The sequence below is a fragment of the Xenopus tropicalis genome, chromosome 5, assembly GCF_000004195.4.
Source record: "Xenopus tropicalis strain Nigerian chromosome 5, UCB_Xtro_10.0, whole genome shotgun sequence".
NCBI lineage: Eukaryota > Metazoa > Chordata > Amphibia > Anura > Pipidae > Xenopus > Xenopus tropicalis.
This window is the reverse complement of record NC_030681.2, coordinates 125,418,578-125,433,462: the sequence shown is the minus strand read 5'-3', so window position 1 is coordinate 125,433,462 and position 14,885 is coordinate 125,418,578. Positions and strand designations below refer to the sequence as shown.

Genomic DNA, 14,885 nt, shown 5'->3' with positions numbered 1-14,885 from the left:
TGAGGCTCTGTTTGGCAGTACACCAGTTTTTTATGCAAAACTTGCCTCTAAGCCAGGAATTCAAAAATAAACACCTGCTTTAAGGCCACTGGGAGCAACATCCAAGGGTTTGGTGAAAAACTGGCTGAGAATACAGCACTAGAACACCCGCTTATTAAGGGCAAAGATACACAAGGCGACTGTCTTTTTGAAAAGTTGCGGCAACTAATCCGCGCAGCAAAATTGTGTTTTTTCGCCCTAAGGGTTGGTCACCAAATAAGTGGATCTGGGCACAATTAGGTCATCTGACACACGGAGTTACTAGTAGCATCTACTTGTCGTGGCTACTAAAATAGACAATGCTGATCATTTGCTGATAACTGTCTCTACATGTATTTTAGTGAAGGCAATTCTCAGTACTGTCTATGGCAGGGTATCTTCTGGAATTTTAGTAACTGTGACAAGTAGCTGCTACTAAGTAACTCTGTGTGTCTTCGCCCTAAGCCAAACCAGGCTTTTCTGAGCACTGGCCCCCAGACCTACAGTCCCTTCAGATGCGGGCCACGTCAACATGCCAAAATGACAGTAAAATGTACACTGCCCAACAAATATCTGGCTTATATTCAGGCAGATATCAATAAGGCAGGCTTGTCTGTGGGCCCCCATGCATGGTTGAATAAGCTGCCAACTTGGTCTGAAAGGACTGATTTGGCAAGTTGTATGCCCACTTTTCTGTGTTATGTGACTGCTATTTGAAAATACAGCCATCTATGTTTTCAAAGGACAATTAGCTTACAATCAAATGCACAAGAGTTCACCGGTAACTGAAAATGGGGTAATTTTGGCTATTTATTTTGTAACATCAGACTTGCCCCTTTCTTCCAAATGCTCCCTAAAGACCCATCTGTTTAGGGAACCATATTCAATGTATCAAACTAATCAGACATTTATATATGTACCATAATGCTTTTGTTTCAATGCAATTCTAACCCATGTAGATTGTAAGCTCTTGGAAACCCTTGTTTGTTAAACTTTTCCCCCGTTTGTTTAAATTTATTGTGAAGCTTTGTGTAATTTGCTGGATCTATATAAATATACGATGATAATAAAGCATTGGGGGCCAAGCAGCACTATGAAGTACTGCCCTAAAAGTTGAGAATAACAAGGCAGTATTAAACCAACCTGCTAGAATGTATCTCTGTACAGAATAGCAACCTTAGTGTTTATTAAAACAATTTGAAGGAACATCCCAAAAACAACACGAAGTTTTAGCTTCATATTAATTGAGGGACACAGCAGTCTTAGGAGTTGCCTAACATGTCATCCTTTTAGCTAGTATCGAAGCATAAATGGAATACTCCTCGAACGGCCTTCAGGCTGGTTGGACAAGCCGGTCTCACCGTACGGCGGCCACAGACTTAACAATTTAAAAGTATCTGATACACACAAACCATCTGCTGCCGAGTGACAAGGTGTGAAGTGCTTTGCACCGCATTGGCGACAAACTTCTCCCGCTTATAATCTATTAACTGTGTTTCGAACGTGAATATGGCAGGCAACCTGCTCCTTGCCAGCTCTCCTCACCTGAACAAAATGAGGCCGCAAAAAAATTACTACGTCCGTCTTTACAACCTCGTTAGGCTTCGACTAGCGGCTGCAAAACTTAGACTCCGGTACCCTCGGGGCAAAGGCCCTCGGTGTTTTCTACGTTTTACAGGGACCCTCCGCTCCAGGCCTGAAGCCCGACCGCCATCTCCGAGCCGCACTCTGCGCAGCGCAGTCCGACGCACAGTGACGTCATCACAGCCCCGCCGCCAGTGCTTGGGGAGGGGAATTGCTTCCTTCGGTTTCTTAAAACCATGCCAAAACCTTATTCCCATTCATGTATTATTGCTGAACAACAACTAACCATTTGCAATTGTATTCGAGTTTCACTCGGAGCATATAAAGTTTGTATAATCAATGATGTTTTTTTTGCAAATGCGCATGTGCGGTGGCCATATTAGTTGGGGCGTTAGAATGAAAGTTGCAAAACACGAAAGCGTCACGCTAAATAGGCCAGCAGTTCCGTAAGTGTTGTGTCTAGTTCCAAGCTGCTAATGGAACAGCGCAGTTTTACAGACTAGGAAATACATCTTTCAGTGTAGTTGGGCCAAAATCTAGTGGGAAAAGGAACAGTAATAGAAACTAGACAATTTCTTCAGACATATCTAGTTCCTAGTTGTAATAGAACAGAGTAGCTTTACAGATTAGGAAATTCATCTTTCAGTATAGTTTTGCTAACATCTAGTGGGAAAAGGAACAGTAATAGAAACTAGACAGTATGGTCAGATATATCTAGTTTCTAGTTGGTAATGGAACAGTGTACCTTTACATATAAGGAAATATACTTTTTTTATATAGTTGGACTATATTCTAGTTGGAAAATGAATAATGTATGTATGTATGTATATTTTTATTTATAAAGCGCTACTTATGTACGCAGTGCTGTACAGTAGAATACATTAATACAAACGGGGTTAATAAGATAATAGATAAATACAAAGTATACCAATAAACACAAATAAATACAAGATACAGTTGCAATAAGTTAAGAGTCAAAGACACAAGAGGATGGAGGTCCCTGCCCCGTAGAGCTTACAATCTATATGGGAGGGGTAACTTACAGACACAAATAGGCAAATATAAGTGCTGTAGGTCACAGTGGGTGACACTACATTATAAGTGCTATTTCCCAGATCAGGTGCTGGGTGAGTGCTCCAAAAGGTAGTCTTTTAGTTTGGTTTTAAAAAGACTGGGGGAGGATTCTCTCCAGAGGAAATCAGGGAGGGCATTCCAAATGTAAGGGGCAGCAAGGCAGAAAGGTTTAAGGCGGGAAACAGCAGTAGTAGTTGGGGGCGCAACCAAACGAATAATCATAGGAATTATAAAATATAGTGCATGTAGGATAGATCCTACTTGTTTTTACTGAATTTTTCGTTGCGCGTCAAAAAGGACGTGGTCACGTAAAATCGGGCATGGTCACATCAACAAAAAGGCGCGGTTGCGGCAAAAAAGCACGGGCAACAAAAAAAATAGACACAGGCGACATAAAATAGACGCGGGCGACAAAAAAGATGCAGGCAACAAAAAAAATAGCGTGACAAATGCGTTTTGTGAATTTTTTGCCATTTCACAAATTTTCTTGCCATTTTGCAAATTTTATGGCGAAGCGAAATGGGGCAGATTCGCTCATCACTAATCATAATCGTAAAAGAGGCTGTAATTTTATCCCGGTTAAAAGTGCTGTCACCTAGTAAAATAAAGTATTTAAACTAGCCTGTTTATAGCTAGTTAGAGTATTCAAAATCATATAATAAAGTAATAAATATAGAGAATTAATAAATTAACATTTAATTTCCACTCATAAATTCAACAGTATTAAGAAATTGTAAATATCAAATTGTCAATGTTCCTCTCTTTCCGTCAATATAATTTGGTTCATACTGTTAGCTACTATGATCTAGTACAGTGCGGCCCGCGACCCCCCTCTGTGTGGCCCCCCACCTGTCTGGCTGCTTTGATGGCTTAAAACTCTGTCAGTATCGCTTTAACAAGGTTTCTCCGGGGCCACTTATGGGGCGGACCTGTTATACGTCATTAATTCCAGCCCTCGGTGTGAAGTAGAAATGGGGTCAGAGTGTATAGTGCTGTGACAGAATTTGCTTATAAAATGTAACTTATTAAATACGCTATGTCAGTGGGTACGATGTTTCTTATAGGGTGTAAAGTAATGTATAAGAAGGAAAGTACTACACGGCCGTAAGCGCTATAGGTAAACCAAACAGGACTGCTCCCAAGGACCTCTGAAACCCTGGGGGGGGGGTGGGATTATTTCAGGCACTCGAAATCTGAGCTCTGTGCACCAATTTAATTATGAATTATTTTTTCACAATTCTATCTCTGTATAGATTTATCAGAATCATAATCCGCTTAAAACACAATTTTGGATATTGCAATAATTTCACTATAATTGTCCATTTAATAATATCTGAGGCAATTTGATGTTTATTTAAACTGGTGTGTGTACAAAGAAGGGGTTATTCTGCTCTCTATGGCTTAAAGGAGAAGGAAAGGCAAAGTCCCTTAGGGGTGCCAAAATGTTAGGCCCCCCCAAGTGACTTAAATCGCTTACCTTGTACCCCGGGCTGGTGCCCCTGTTAGGAGAGAACTGCACCAGCCCGGGGTACTTGTAGCGCTTCCTTCTTCCTGTATCGCACGCATGCGCAGTAGAGTGAATAGTGGAACTTTAACAGAGAAGTCGGCTTTTCACTCTACTGCGCATGCGCCTGTCCCGGGAATTTGCCGGCAAAACGAAGCCGGAAGGAGGAAGCGCATCACTACAGGTACCCCGGCCTGGTGCTGTTTTCTCCTAACAGGGGCACCAGCCCAGGGTAAAAGGTAAGCGATTAAAGTCACTTGGGGGTGCCTAACATTTTAGCACCCCCAAGTGACTTTGCCTTTCCTTCTCCTTTAAATGGAGTCTAATTAAATCACCCGTTGCACAGGATTCAATCTAATCATTTAAGGGAATGACCCATTACAACTTTGATCAAACCTCCAACTAAAGGTTCTGCAGAGTGCAGGCTTATTTACTAGTGCAAGTGTAGTGTGCATAGTTTCATTTTGTCACTTTCTCAGACACAAAACTGTAGTACACAGTCGTGCTGCAAACCTTTGAAGTCTGGAATTTTAAATGTGCATAATAAAATGGTCACAGTTTGCATTGATCTGTTGATCAATGTATTTTGTGTGGAAAAACACAGAGTGTGGAGACCTTGGCAGGACTAAGCAAGGGATTTGGGATGTTGGGTTTAGGCTATTATCTTCATCTTTTGAGCCTAGAACTTGTAAAGTAATATAAATCACAGGCGCACTCTGCTGCTACAAAACAAACTTTTATTCAGTGTATATCTATCACTTTTCATGTCACTTACATCTTATGGGAAGAACCAGGCTGACTTGCTGGCCTTATTCAGCACATAGGTCAGCATGTCTAGTTAAAGGGGATGACCAAGATCAGCCCAGAGACCCCACACACAACTGTTCACAGGAGGGCACATTGAAAAGTGTCAAAATAATAGAACACCCTATATTAGCAGTGCTTTAGCATTTGATCATTGGATTCCTATTCATGCTGTTACAGCGCTTCAATGACCCAATCAAAGTACTAACAATACCTGTACCCCCTACTATGAAATATAAGGATGGAAGGAGGCAACTTAAAGAGTTCTGTGAACTGTATGAAATCAGTTCACACTTTTATATGAGACTCCTATATGACTAAATAATCTAATATTTTATAGCAAGATATATATCATTTCATATGCTCATTTGTTCTTTTTCTTTCATGAGGAAACATTTGCTCTCTAATCTGCTGTAAATCCAGCTTTTCAACCCGAAGATTTAAAGTAGAACCGAACCCATGTTTAACAATAAGGCACAATCTCCATGCTTTCTCTCCCATCACACCAAGCATGTGCAAGGGACGCAAGGAACAGACTCCAGGCTTTTTGTCTGCTGAGGTCAGTAGCCCCCAAAACCAGATTAAATCATTGTTAACTTAAAGGTCAACTGCCTCTTTAAAGCTAACGCCATATTGAGTGTTTTGTTTTCTTGCTTCAGATTTCAAAAGATACTTTCTTACTTGGTAAATCTTCTGTCCTGCTGCATTTTATATTTTTTTTAACTTCTGTCCTCTTGCTGCATTTTATATTGTTTTCACTTACCTTAGTGGGTAAATCTTCTGTCCTCTTGCCGCAATTTACATTTTTTTCACTTACCTTAGTGGGTAAATCTTCTGTCCTCTTGCCGCACGTTAAATTTTCGGTCACTTACCTTAGTGGGTAAATCTTCTGTCCTCTTGCCGCACGTTAAATTTTCGGTCACTTACCTTAGTGGGTAAATCTTCTGTCCTCTTGCCGCAATTTACATTTTTTTCACTTACCTTAGTGGGTAAATCTTCTGTCCTCTTGCCGCACGTTAAATTTTCGGTCACTTACCTTAGTGGGTAAATCTTCTGTCCTCTTGCCGCACGTTAAATTTTCGGTCACTTACCTTAGTGGGTAAATCTTCTGTCCTCTTGCCGCACGTTACATTTTAGGTCACTTACCTTAGTGGGTAAATCTTCTGTCCTCTTGCCGCAACTTACATTTTTTTCACTTACCTTTGTGGGTAAATCTTCTGTCCTCTTGCCACAATTTACATTTTTTCACTTACCTTAGTGGGTAAATCTTCTGTCCTCTTGCCGCAATTTACATTTTTTTCACTTACCTTAGTGGGTAAATCTTCTGTCCTCTTGCCGCAATTTACATTTTTTCACTTACCTTAGTGGGTAAATCTTCTGTCCTCTTGCCGCAATTTACATTTTTTTCACTTACCTTAGTGGGTAAATCTTCTGTCCTCTTGCCGCAATTTACATTTTTTTCCACTTACCTTAGTGGGTAAATCTTCTGTCCTCTTGCCGCACGTTAAATTTTTGGTCACTTACCTTAGTGGGTAAATCTTCTGTCCTCTTGCCGCACGTTAAATTTTCGGTCACTTACATTAGTGGGTAAATCTTCTGTCCTCTTGCCGCATGTTAAATTTTCGGTCACTTACCGTAGTGGGTAAATCTTCTGTCCTCTTGCCGCACGTTAAATTTTCGGTCACTTACCTTTGTGGGTAAATCTTCTGTCCTCTTGCTGCAATTTACATTTTTTTCACTTACCTTAGTGGGTAAATCTTCTGTCCTCTTGCCGCAATTTACATTTCTTTCACTTACCTTAGTGGGTAAATCTTCTGTCCTCTTGCCGCACGTTAAATTTTCGGTCACTTACCTTTGTGGGTAAATCTTCTGTCCTCTTGCCGCAATTTACATTTTTTTCAAGACAGCACTTTATTTGCTTTAGTAGACACAGAATGACACTGCCTGGAATTAGACAACTTATTAACTACAAAAACCCCCAGATCCTTCTCCAGTAAGGATACCCCAAAACACTACCATTTAATGTATAATTTGCATTTATATTTTTTCTATCAAAGTGCATATCTTTGAACCTCAGTTTTCCCCAAAGTTTTCCAATGTAATCAAATCGCTCAGCAAAGTGGTAGCATCCTGCATGGAATGCATAGTTTTGCACAATTTAGTATCATCAGCAATAATAGAAACAGTATTTCCTATGCCCACCTCCAGGTCATTAATAAACAAGTTAAAGGACCAAGGACTGACCCCTGCGGTATTCCACTAAAAACACTGGCCCAATTAGAAAATGTTCCATTTACCACCACTCTTTGTAATCTATCCTTCAGCCAGTTTACTATCCAAGAACAAATATTATGTTCTAGGCCAGTGTTGTCCAACTTCTGTGGTATCGAGGGCCGGAATTTTTCCGACCTACTTGGTGGAGGGCCGATAATGGAAGCCAGTTTTGACCACTCCCCTTTTTGAAACCTCACCCACTTGAAACCACACCCATGTTAACACATGACCATACCCATATTAATGGTTGTAGTACAGCAAAAACCTGCCATACTCTGCCTTCCCTACCCTGCCTGTGTGTGCCATACTTTGACTGTGTGTGCCATTCTTGGCTGGTTTGTGCCATACTTGGCCTGTGTGTGCCATACTCTGCCTGCCCTACCCTGCCTGTATGTGCCATACTCTGCCTGCCCTATGCTCCCTGTGTGTGCCATACTCTGCCTGCCATACCCTGCCTGCGTGTGCCATACTCTGCCTGCCCTATGCTCCCTGTGTGTGCCATACTCTGCCTGCCCTACCCTGCCCTGCCTGTGTGCGCCATACTCTGCTTGCCCTATGCTCCCTGTGTGTGCCATACTCTGCCTGCCCTATGCTCCCTGTGTGTGCCATACTCTGCCTGCCCTACCCTGCCTGTGTGTGCCATACTCTGCCTGCCCTATGCTCCCTGTGTGTGCCATACTCTGCTTGCTCTATGCTGCCTGTGTGTGCCATACTCTGCCTGCCCTACCCTGCCTGTGTGTGCCATACTCTGCCTGCCCTATGCTCCCTGTGTGTGCCATACTCTGCTTGCTCTATGCTGCCTGTGTGTATGGCACACACAGGCAGCATATTAAAAAACTTTTTAATTGCAGTACCACCTCAGTATATGTTCTTTTTGTAGTGTGCATGAATTATTTGTGGGTTTCTACTGCTCCTACAGCCTGAGCCTGAGGTGTAAACACTGCAGGGGGTGAACAATGCAGAGATTAAAAGGTGTGAACAACACAGGGGATTACATATTTAAAGGGGGGATTACAGCCTGAATCTGAGGTGAGAACCATGCAGGGGGGGGCAGTTAATCTCAGTACTGATACCATTTAAAGCTTACACAAGAGTAAGCCATCAAAGCAGCCAGACAGGTGGGGGGGGGGCACACAGAGGGGGGTCGCGGGCTGCCAGTTGGACAGCACTGTTCTAGGCCAAATCTAAGTAGATGACATCAACTGCGATTCCAGCACCAAGCTTCCTGCTCCCCTCCTCATAAAAGGCAATTTTATTAGTCTGGCAAGTTCTATTAAGCTCGTTAAATACCCTGGGATGGATACCATCCGGTCCTGGACTTTAGTTTACCTTTACATGCTCAGTATATAAACCAATACAGTGATCTTTGAGTCCAATTTGAAAACCAGGCAGTTTATGTCGCTAATTGTTTGGGATGGAATTTCCATTGTCAGATTAAAAATTGGTGGAAAAAGAGGGCAACCCTGACGTGTGCCATTAGAAAGATAAAATGTATGAGAAAGCAAACCTTCATTGACTATGGCTTTAGGATTTTGACATATTACAGAAACAGCATGTATGATAGAATAATCACAACCTAATTTAGATAAAACCTTTTCTATTAATTCATGGTGTATTCGGTCGCATGCCTTTTCTGCATCCAAATAAATTATTAATGCTGGAGTTTTGGTCTTATGGATTGTATAAACTAAGTCTATAAATCTTCTGGTACCATCTGGAGATTGTCAACCTTTAATAAATCCCACCTGGTCACTATTTAATATATCACTTTGAATATCTTGTAAACTATTCGAGAAAAATTTTGAATAAAACTTTAAATCGCAGCTTAAAGGAGAAGGAAAGAAACACAGGATTTCTGGTCTCCATTTTTGTAAACATATTGTTAGGGTATCTGACTTGCTCTCTCAGAAAGATCTTTCATTCCTGGGGCCAGAGTCTACTCAGTTCTCTCCTCTGTCCCCTCCCTTAGGAATGTGTGATCTGAGCTACCAATGGCTAGCTGCAAGCAGAAAGCTACTTAAAATGGCAGCTGCTGTCTTACGCGTACAGAGAAAGCTTCTAGAGTTGTTTACTCAGGTATGTTAATGCTTTCTGCAGAATAAATATTTTGTTCTAGGTGGCACTAATGTGGCGAATCTATTGGCAATTAAATGCCTAAATGACTTTCCTTCTCCTTTAATAAAGAGGGGTGGGAAATTCAGCCGCTACTGCTAAGTTTCAATAATCAAATTATTTAATAAAAGGACACTCACAAGTGCTTACATGACTACCATATTAATAAACACAAGGTATGGGCTGGAAAATGAGGCACATCCAACATAAGATAACCACATGCAAGGTTGTACAGGTTAATATCTCAATTTAATTGCTACATTTTTGCACACAGGCATCCGGCACCACACACAACTACACACAGGCACAGGCACCCGGTATAACCCACAGTATAGCCCACAGTATAACTCACAGTATAGCCACAGTATAACTCACAGTATAACCCACAGTATAGCCCACAGTATAACTCACAGTATAGCCCACAGTATAACTCACAGTATAGCCACAGTATAACTCACAGTATAACTCACAGTATAGCCCACAGTATAAGCCACAGTATAACCCACAGTATAACCCACAGTATAACTCACAGTATAACTCACAGTATAGCCCACAGTATAACTCACAGTATAACTCACAGTATAGCCCACAGTATAAGCCACAGTATAACCCACAGTATAACCCACAGTATAGCCCACAGTATAACTCACAGTATAACTAACAGTATAGCCCACAGTATAACTCACAGTATAGCCCACAGTATAACTCACAGTATAGCCCACAGTATAACTCACAGTATAGCCACAGTATAACCCACAGTATAGCAACAGTATAGTAACAGTATAGCCACAGTATAGCCCACAGTATAACCCACAGTATAGCCCACAGTATAGCCACAGTATAACCCACAATATAGAAAAACATCACAAAAGCCAAGGAATACTGTCTGAATGACCTTATTGACACTGCCCATAAATATATCGCGCAACTCACTGTGTCCCATAATGTGCACATGCTGCTTAATCCTGATGAATGGCGCCACGGTCGTCCAGGGAGGGGGGGGCTCCGGTTTGCCTCATGGTGCGCCGCTCCCTATGTGCAGCATTGTGCCGCTGCACATAGGGAGCGGCGCGATCGCTAAGATAGCTCTTAGTACAAGTTGATCTAGGGACTGGTCTGATTGCCATCTTGGAGTCAGGAAGGAATTTTTTCCCACTCTGTGGCAAAGTTGAGAGGCTTCAGATGGGGATTTTTGCCTTCCTCTGGATCAACTTGAAGTTAGGCAGGTTATATATAGGCATTATGGTTAAACGTGATGGACATATGTCTTTTTTCAACCTAACTTACTATGTTACTTTCAAGATAACTTTTAGTATGTTATACAATGTACTGGTCCTATCAACTTTGCAATTGGTCTTATTATTTGCCTTCTTTGTCTACATGTTTCCAGCTTTCACATGGGGGTCACTGACCCCACTAACAAATCTTGCTTTTTTTTATTTTATTTTTATTGTTACTTTTTATTCCTTATATGTCGGTTTAGTCCCTCTTCTATTTATATTCCAATCTTTCATTCACAACACTGCCTGGTTGCTAAGGTAAACAAGACCCTACCAACCAGTTGCTGAAATTCCAACTGGAAACTACTAAACAAAAAGCTAAATAACTGAAAAACTATAAAAAATGAAAACCAATATGAAATTGTCTCATACTAAGGGGCACATTTACTAATCCACGAACGTTCGAAAAGCGTTTTTTTCGTAATGATCGTTATTTTGCGATTCTTTCGTCGCCGTTACGACTTTCCCGTAAATTGTTGCAACTTTTTCGTAACCATTATGACTTGCGCGAATTGTTGCGACTTTTTCATAGCCACTACAAATTTCGTGAATTGTTGCGACTTTTTCATTGCCATTATGACTTTCGTGAATTGTCGCGACTTTTTCATTGCCATTATGACTTTCGTGAATTGTCGCGACTTTTTCATAGCCATTACGACTTTCCCGAATTGTCGCAACTTTCGTATTGAGGGCTCGAAAAAGTCGCGACAATTCGCAAAAAAGTCGCAAAGTACCGATCATTACGAAAAAACCGCATTCGGATGCTTTTTGGACGTTTGTGGATTAGTAAATGTGCCCCTAGAAGTTAATTTCAATGTGAACAACCTCTTAAAGTTAAGCGCATGTGCACCAATAGGTGGCGCTGTCGGTTCAGGAAACACCATAAATGTTCTCACTCTCAGCTTGCATTTACAGAGGATTACCATTCAGAAACATGGCAGCGATAATCACCTAACCCACCAACACATTGCCCTGATTCCTGATTCTACAAACTGCCTCATAGGTCATTGCCCTGACGGCAAATGGGGGCAGTTGATACAACACTCACCTCCATGAGTTGGGAGAGGAGCTCTCGCTGGCGGCATTTCAGCCTCTTGCAAGTGTCGGCCAGGGTTGTGATAATTCCCATGTGACCTTTGGCTAAAGCATCCTCCAGCCCCAGGGGAAAAGCACAGCAAACTATAGAAATAACGGGAATATGTTTCATGCGCTTTTACACCACTGTTGTGCTGGCTGCCCAATAGATTTTTAGGTTACAGGAAACCCCTGATGACAACTCACCAGTTTCTTAGTCTGGGCGGCACTGAGGAGCCTTTGTACGGTGTAGTTGGCAATGGGATGGGCGGCGAGTGCCCTCAGCTGGCCCTGGAAGTGGGCCTTGAACACCCGGCGCAGCTGCTTTTTTTCCTGACACCTCCAGGATTCTCTCCTACAAGCGGCAGTGCCAGTTAGAAGAACACGTTTCCCTGCAGCTGTTATGGGGCATGGGTGGCTCTTTCTCCTGGGCGCTGCCTATAGGATGCATCTACGCTTCTGTGTTTAGTTAACGACCCCTCCTGCCCACAGGAAACACCCTGGTGCCACCAAATGGGGCAGATCTTATGATCCAATACTCAATCATCTGATCACACAGCTGGGCACACACAGGGGGCATCTTCCTCTGCAGCACCCGCAGGCTAGCTTTTATCAAGTGTGTTATCAAATTACCTATTCTAAGCAACTTTTCAGTTGGTCTTCATTATTTATTTGTTATAGTTTTTGAATTATTTGCCTTCTTCTTGCAACTCTTTGCAGTTTTTAAATGGGGGTCACTGACCGCAGCAGCCAAAAAAACTATTGCTCTGGGAGGCTCCAGTTTTAATGTTATTGTTACTTTTTGTACCTTTCTTTTCTATTCAACCCCTCTCCTAATAATATACAAGTCTCTCATCCAAACCACTCCCTGGTTGCTAAGGTAACTTGGACCCTAGCAATCAAATAACTTTTAGTATGTGGAGTTTCAGCAGTTAACTCAATAGGTGAACAACCCCTTTAATAGACTTGAATTAAGGTTTATTTACAGAGAGATCTATAGATAAACAGGTATAAACACAGGGACAGAGGCACTGCTGAATATATCTATCCTTTGCTTATAGACAGACAGACATATATAGCTGGAAGAAAACACAGACTATATTGATACAGAGATACAGGCAGATAGTCGTGCAGGGACAGCCACAAAGGATAGACAGACAGACACTCTCTGCTTCCCTACCTCTGTCTCTATGAATCAAATCAACAACCACCCTTCACAAAAAATGCACACACCCCAAAATTCATCAGCACCCTTACCCCAAAAATACAAGCACTCCACATATAAGCAGGCTCCACTAACCCCCTAATATTAAAGGCACACACCTTACAGAGACCAGCAAGTGGGTAAAAGATCCACAGCCTCCACTAACAGCAAGTGTCCCAGTATTCAGGCAAGAACTGAATAAACTCCTGCATTTAATCCTGTCCCAAGAAAAAAAATAACGCTACCCAGAGCAACCTCACTCAGTGCAGCACTGTGACACTGCCTTTACATTCTCTCCATAGCATCCCCGAGTAACTGCTGAGGAGCGCACTCACCTATAATTTATTTATCCAGGCATTTGAAGAAGGCGCCGAATGTTACGTGCTGGAGACGTCGCCACGTCTTTACGTGTTTGTGACGTCACTCGCGGCCGTTAGACACTAGGAACTAGCAGCTACCCTTCCGTAAGCGCCTGACTGACTTTAAGTTCTTTGGCAAAATTGAGCCTTTACATCTTACTTCCTGTTAACAGATTCTGCAGATCTATGGTACATAAAATGATTTTCTATGCAGGAAACCAATCAGAAGCCCCTTTTAGAGCTTACTTCAGGGGCAGGAAAAGAGAGTGCATTAGCCCTGCAGTACCATCTCACGTACTCTGCTTGAGGATTCCAGATACTGCTCAGAATACCATATCCTATGTGGTGACAGTATTTATATAGCAATACATTTCTATGACAAAGTGAAAAATAAATTCAGCAAAATGTGATATTTGTTTTTGCTGAACTACTGGTTGTTACTTTCTAAACAATGTTGCAACTGTCAGTCTCCTCCAGCAAGACAGGTCTGTCAGTCTGCTGCCTTGTGTTACATTGTTTCAACAGTCAGAGCCACCAGGGCTAGAATAGAAAAGGACAGGCAAACACTGCTTTTAATAGTAATTATATATACAAACAACTCAGAAATCATTACAAATTTGTAATAAATGTATATTGCAAAGCTGCTTAGAATTTTGTTTTCTTTTATTAGGCAATAAATAATATTTTGCATTGCCTTGTCCTTTAAATAGATACATACTACATAGTTACATATCAACCAGTGACATCTGCAGAACACATCTAAACTGTAGAATAGCCATGCCATACAGACTGTGAAATTTATATGAATCTGGCTTTAAATGGAAATATCTGGCAACCCTACAGAGTGAATATGTTAACATTTACCTTTATAAAAAAATGCATCATGCAAGGGTGTATTTATGGTTATTGAGTCCTATTTTAAGTAATTAGATATTTACTTGGTGTAAACAGAACACTTACTACTTAGTACTTTATTTGGACTTTTCTTTTGGATGGCGTGGTTAAGAGTGAAGACACACAGAGCTACTTAGTAGCAGCTACTTGCCACAGCTATTAAACACCAATAAATACCCTGCCATAGACAATACCGAGAATTGATTCTGCTAAAACACATGTAGAGACAATTATCAGTAAAAGACCAGCATTGTCTATTTTAGTAGCCATGACAAGTAGCTGCTACTAGTAGCTCCATGTGCCTTCACCCTATGGGAATGCCAATGTCTCAAAATGGTTACATTCACATCTATTCTGTCATGTTTTTTATGGTGTACTTTTTACACTGTTTACATAGCAAATAATTCACTCTACCATTTAAAATGTTATTTTTTTAGTTGTAATATTGGTGTGTAGGCAGTTATCTCAGTGCATTGTGCCTGATTCTGAGCTTTCAGAAAGAACCAGCTCTACACATTAGAACTCATTTCAGGTAACCTATTTTTTCTTGGATTTCTCAAGCTGGCCATACACAGACTGATTATTATCTTCATAATAATTTTTGTAACATGGTGATCAGTTGTTTAGTTGGACAGGTCAGAAAATTTTGGTCGGCTAACAATGAAATCTGTGCATGTATTGTGTATCTGATTATATACTTGGGG

At 41.4% G+C, this 14,885-nt stretch overlaps 1 protein-coding gene and 1 long non-coding RNA gene across 3 annotated transcripts in view; one reads left to right on the top strand and one right to left on the bottom strand.

Moving 5' to 3' along the window:
* The window catches only part of wdr33 (WD repeat domain 33), a 49,935-nt gene extending 48,091 nt beyond the window's left edge, over nucleotides 1–1,844 (bottom strand). The window contains exon 1 of one of the 2 annotated variants that reach the window (XM_031901696.1): nucleotides 1,564–1,844. The gene's annotated coding sequence lies outside the window, so the exon portion shown is untranslated. The remainder of the gene's footprint in view (nucleotides 1–1,563) is intronic. The other variant, NM_001375268.1, reaches the window with a different exon arrangement.
* Nucleotides 1,845–2,004: 160 nt separating this feature from the next.
* Nucleotides 2,005–9,267, top strand: LOC116410920. Its single transcript, XR_004222755.1, has 3 exons — nucleotides 2,005–2,048; nucleotides 5,374–5,543; nucleotides 9,228–9,267. It is a non-coding gene; the product is annotated as an uncharacterized LOC116410920 (long non-coding RNA).
* Nucleotides 9,268–14,885: the final 5,618 nt, after the last annotated feature.